At 30.4% G+C, this 6,486-nt stretch overlaps 1 long non-coding RNA gene across 1 annotated transcript; it reads left to right on the top strand.

The window, feature by feature from the left end:
- The first annotated feature begins 3,410 nt into the window (after positions 1 to 3,410).
- LOC143232285 (uncharacterized) lies at positions 3,411 to 5,150 on the top strand. Its single transcript, XR_013017476.1, has 2 exons — positions 3,411 to 3,573; positions 4,366 to 5,150. It is a non-coding gene; the product is annotated as an uncharacterized LOC143232285 (long non-coding RNA).
- The last annotated feature ends 1,336 nt before the right edge of the window (positions 5,151 to 6,486 follow it).

A 6,486-nucleotide genomic window follows, 5' to 3' on the forward strand; every position in this document is an offset into this window, starting at 1 on the left:
ACGTTGCAAAAAATGGATTTAACATAAATCAATTAGAGCTTTGGAAACATGTTACATATTAATACATATTTTTTCTATCTTTCAGACGAGAGGTAATGTGTCACTATTCGTCAGACAACTCTTGCTGCTTTCAGAGATGTAGTTCTTTTAAAATTAAACATGGAAGGTAAGTTTGCTCTGTTATTTGAACACAGTAGAATAAAGAATAAGTATTTAAGAGTTATTAAATAGTCTTGAGACATTCGGATATCATATATGATATAAAGTAATTCAGAAATATTTATTGCATTTTTTTTTCATGAGTCTCTGACCTTAACTTCGATATAATTTCTGAATATCCAATATTTGGAACATTTCCTAAGTGTAATATTGCAATATAAGAATCTGATTAAGTCGATACTGTTGGAGAAATGTTTTATTCTGTTAAATAGAATTATATCTTTGTACATATCCAACTTTGGAACATTTCTGAGTGTAATATCGCAATATAAGTATCTGATTAAGTCGATGTTCAGAGAGAAATGTTTTAATTCTGTTAAATAGAATTATATTCTTGAACAGACTGTGCAAAGATGAGAATGATTTAATAATCTGTGTTTCTTATTTCGTTATTAAGATTTGTTTTCTAATGGATTATTTCAAAATACCCTAAACAATTTGACTTTTAATACGACTTTTACGACACACAAATCAAAGCTATTTAGATATTGGTTGCAAACGTTAGCTTCTATTTACTTATTGAACATATTTGTCTCTTTGTGTTGACTTTATTAAACATACAAAGTAATATCAAGGCTAAAGGTTTATAAACAACAGACTTAAGGTTTCCTAACGTATTACCCAATGACCGTAAAAACGAAGGAGCACCATTCCATGTTAAATGCTCGTCAAAAAATAACAATATATGGTGTTTTGATGCAGATGGTTAAAAGCTAACACAGAATAAGGTTTAAAAAGAGACAAAAATACTTCAATGTTATACTTCAATAATTGTGTTTTTTTGGAAATAGTCGTTAATTATTAATAAATGACCTTGAGATTCATCAAAGGAGCCTACTTTTGCCACAGTTGGTTTTGGTGGTTCTCTTATTTCTTTATGACAGTTGTTCTTTTACTATGTTTAAGTTGCTAATCAGAAATATGTCTGGTTTTACTGATAACATAATTATCACATATAATTAATTACGTATGTCGTAAGACATAATTTAGTCTTATGTTTCTAACATTACATTCCTCATATGGATTGTCAAACAACAAGAATGTTAGCGTTAAAAATGTAATAGGCCTAACATAATATTTTATGACAATGATATAATTAATTATATTGAGCTTCGTCAGCTTCTAAGAGGCACCACATCATAATTTTTTTATTATCATGCATATTCTTATACACTACATATTCAAGTTGATAAAGTGTTTGCCAAAAAAAAAACAACCTCAAAGATTATTTAGTTAAACTAAAATAAAATATGATTCAAACCAAAAGTTATCAAAAGTTAAACACGAGCATTGAAGTAAATAAGAAAAAATATGAAGTCTTCTCCGGTTTTTATTGTTTGTTTGCAAGATGTCAACTACAATATTTAATACTCCAAACCAGAGATAACATAAGAGAAAAAAGATAACTGGCCGCTTAACTTGTGTAATTCTCACAGAAAGATGTTATGATAACAACTACATATTTTGCTAAAACTGATAACTCATCAACTTGGAAAGATAACATCAAGAAATTTATTCCCTGGAACATACAGTATGTCACGTGATGTAAGTTACATCAGAATTAACAACTGCATATTACACTGCATAGGGGAGTGTAATATGTATATATATATATTAATGAGGATATTAATGTTTTATTATTATTTCTGTTTGTATATTTTTCGTTAGATGTTCTGTCCTCCGAGCTTATTGAAGTAACACCTGGTGTAAAGCATATGTTGCTTATACTATATGTAAGTATTGTTTAATTTGAATGTTTTTAATTGATTTTCTTAGTTAATCTATAATTAAAAGAAATATATTGAATGCTAGTCGTCGCGGATGTATACATACATGTTTCAAACACAATATGTACGAAATAGTTTTACTGACCAACTCATGGTTCTTTTTCTATCTTTATTTAGTTTGATAAATACTGACTAAATTTTGCATTAAGTGCTTGACCTCTATATTAATAGATCAACTTCATAATTTCATGGTTAAAAATAAGCTTTCTTGAAATTTATCTCAGCAGATAGTGTTACGTCTTATGCCAAATGACGTTTTTGTTGTTCTTGAATTATATTACAAGTATCATATGAATTAATACGGATAGATAGTTTTATATGCAAAAGAAAATGGTTTATTCAATTTGTAATAAACCAAATGAAGGACGAGAATATCCAACAGGTTCCCCTTCCCTTTTGCTTTCACTCCTTATCTTAAATATAAGATTGGGTTATATATGCAAAGACGGCTCGTTTGGGTTGAGAAAATATTTTACATAGAAGAGCGAACAACGTTTCGACCTTCTTCGGTCATTGTCAGGTTCACAAAGAAAGAGGTAACTGACCAGAAGTTGACCACATGTTTGAAAGGGGTTGTGCAACTGAGTGTCGGAACGTAGCGTGTTCCGCTCTTCTATGTAAAATATTTTCTCAACCCATACGAGCCGTTTTTGCATATATATTTCTCTACAAGTGGGTTTTCTCGACATCACTGATTAAGATTGGGTTAATAAATAAAGTGGAACAACCGAGATAACTTATTTCTCATTGTGTAGCTTTGCGCAAACGAAACAGAAAGTAGTTCTGTTTAGGGCGCTCTCTATTGGGACATAACTGAAATGTAATATTGTAGGCAAACTGGATTTTATATATTTTATTTTTTCAAAAACTGAGATTTTTTCGGTTCACACGCATTGTTAATAACTTTATATACTTTCTACGCTATTTTTATTTATTACCATTTATCTAGAAAGTTACTGAAAACTCTAAAATTACAAACATCTCTAAGAAACTGAATTTCTAGAAATATACCAAAGTGCAGTTGTGATGATATATATACATTCAGTAAGAGATAAACAATACCATATATCGTTATAATTGCCACAAACAAACTGGAATTTAAAGTAAAATCAGTGTGCGATTGGTAAACTTATTTTAATTTCTTATAATTTTCGTCCAGTGTTTAGAAGTTTATTCAATGGGTTATAATTTGAATTGGCTACAAATTATATCCAAAATTATATAAATCATGAGCAAGTAATTATTGAAAAATTCAGCAACATCCAAATCTTTGAAACAGTTTCATTAAGATATTTAGTTAACGTATCGACTTTAAGTTAGAGTAAATGCATCAAAAATGACCATGAGTGATTCGTGAAGAACTTATTTTTTTCTTCTTGCCATTGACTTCCACTATTTTGAAGAATGTCAATGACACTTCCACCAAACAAGAACAAACTTCGTCTAGAATCCCTGTTAGCTAGAGTGATTGTACCATTGTTAGGATTTAAAGGATTGTACTATGGAGAAACTGAGCCTCTGGTCGAGTCGTCAGAACCACAGCTGATAGCGAGACGAAGATCGAGTGGTAAGGTTTTTAATTTTACTTCCTCTGCTCACAAAATAAGACCAGTTAAATAATGACAATGAAATTAACTTGTTACATCTTCATAGGTACATTAGTAAAGAAAGAGCAGTAATATGTTATATAAATACTGTTATGATTTTTTTTTGCGCCCAAAGGTCAATATAAATAAACGTTCTGTAGTGAATGCTATTTACGTAAATTTTTATAACCTCAAGTGAGTGTACACAATGTTTATGTTGATGAATGTAACAAACATTTGTAATGTTTACTTGCCAGAAAATACATTTATGATAATTTTTGTCCGATTCATTACATCTAACAATAAAATGTGGTTTTAGTCCTATGTATCTTACTTCTTGTCAAAAACTGACCAATCACTTTAGAAAATAAATGAAGCTCATAACATAATTGGCAATGCTTCTTGACGCTGTAAACGTAAGAATCGTACGATTAGAAATTTTCATAGTCCTCTGATAACACAGCGTTAAATCTGGAGACTTATAACGCTAAAACTTGGGATTCTATACCCCCTGATGGGTACAGCATAGACAGCCTATCATGTAGAGTGTTCAGAGCACAGATAATAGCTTTGTGCTAATAAAAAATAAGAAAAGAGCAAAGAAACAAACGAAAATATCTCCATCTAGTGACAAAAAGTTAAAAGATTTGACTTTAGTAATACTTTGTACCTAAGGATTTTATTAAGTTTTGTTAATGTTTCCCTCATCATGTTATGTTTCAGTTTCGTTTTCATCTAGTATTAAGACTTGATATTTGTGTATCTTTCTCCAGATGGGAGTCGCCGAATCTCCCGCCCACTCAGCATCCAACCTCAGCAAGTGGACACTTTAAACGAAATGTTCTTAAAAGCCATCAGAAAGCAGCAGGAAGGATAGTAAGTTCTGAGAGCAAAATATTTATGGGTCAGTCAGTGTGTGCAGGAATCAGTTATGAACTTGCCTACAACATGAACTCAAAAGCTTGTATTGTAATGATTAACTTCAATAATAAGATTTCTTAGCAATTTTCAATTTCAGAAATTCTTAAAACTTTTATACGATTATATATAGAGGATCCTTACCATATAAATATAGAGGACCCTTACCATATAAATTACTTATTTTATTGTCACTTATTGCTTTCAAGGTTTCTTACTACATGAGAGAACTTCATGATTCTTCGGCACACAAGTCAATTTCGGTGTTTCTTGCAACTGAGACAACTCAGAGGGCCTTTGTCACTTGAATGGTTCCTTACAGAAAGATCTACTTCAAAGTGCTTTGCTCTGTAAAGTGTTTCAAGGTTCCTTTTCACATAAGTTAATTTCAATATTTTTTTGCTAAATTCTTAAGGGTACGTACAATCGACAATTTTCGACAGTGATATGAAGTGTTTCTTGTTGAGATTTTCGAAATGTGACAATTGTTGGCTCTGAGAAAACCAATAAAACATAACCTGTTAATTAAGAATGATGAACATCTTTAATACTTGCTCCAGAAAATACACAATCTTATCAGGAGTAGATGGAATACTTCGTATTTCCAGAACTGTTTTATTTCTCATGATGTATCCATGTTAAGAGAAGTATCCGTCAAATATATGACTATATAAAATCTATATAGGTCCATACGTTGTCTTTCATGATTGACGAGTTTAAATGGTTAATGATATATTCTTGTAAAACTTTATGAGCATGCATGTCCTATAAAACAATATTAATGTGTTCTCAGTACAATATGTATCTTAATTATTTTAATTCATTCACTGTTTAATTTGCTACCAAAAAATAAACATTTAAAGCCGTAATAAGATATTTAAGAAGGTTATACTGATATTTAAAAAGTATAAAGACGTCTCAGCTGTAATAGTGAAGTAAAAAAGTGCCAACATAGAAATTCCCTGGCGTAAAATTAATTGCTGTTTGTTGAAAGCATTTAAAAGATAGGAAAATACATAATATATTGTAACTTACAATAAAGTTTGCCCCTAGTGGCCCAGCGGTACGTCTGGGGACTTGCAACGTTAAAAACCGGGTTTCAATACTCGTGTTTTGCAGAACACAAATAGCTTATTGTGTAGCTTTGTGCTTAATTAAAAGCAAAACAAAAACCATATAGTCTATACCAACCCACCAGAACAATACAAAATTTAAATGATATTGACTGTAAAGAACATGTACAACGTCGAGACCTGTTTCCACTTAAATTTAGTATTGCTTCTTAGTCTCTGTAACGATCAAACCCCCTCAGTGATAGGATTTCAGACAATTGTTTCCTCCTGTTAGCTATAAAAACGTAAAAGTAGTTTTTTTTTTTTTTTCCAAAACATGATTCATTGATATTTAACTGTAGAAGATTAGTAGTGATGTTTAATCTCACTGGATAAGCACTGTACATCCGTTGTTCTGTCACTGGGACCACATTCTCCATTTTTAATTGTGCAAAATCTGGTGGTCATGTTTACGTTTACTGCACCCCATTACAATTGCATTAAAATAATCACTGCAAAAGATTGATTGAGTCAGTATTAGAAAACGCACTTTCACAACTTTACACATCTGTATGTAGATGTCAGCTTACTAGTCTATGTTTAACCAAACTATCCATTTGTTAAACCAATGTATCAAAATATGAATTCTAATGTAAATCGATAAAATTATGATGTTATACGACTAATTTCACTCTTTATGGTTGTGGTTCTGAAAATCTATATATTGTAAATATATTTTTTTATGTTAATACTAAGAAATATATTTTCTGTACTTCTAACTGCATTTGTGATTATGTTTATGTGCAATATAAAATATAACTTCTTTTATATCGTTCTATTTGAGTGATAAGAATAACTTTTGATATTTAATGTGACGATAAGGAAAATAAAACTTTAAAATATTAAGTAAATGTTTTATATTGA

The sequence above is a fragment of the Tachypleus tridentatus genome, chromosome 1, assembly GCF_004210375.1.
Source record: "Tachypleus tridentatus isolate NWPU-2018 chromosome 1, ASM421037v1, whole genome shotgun sequence".
NCBI lineage: Eukaryota > Metazoa > Arthropoda > Merostomata > Xiphosura > Limulidae > Tachypleus > Tachypleus tridentatus.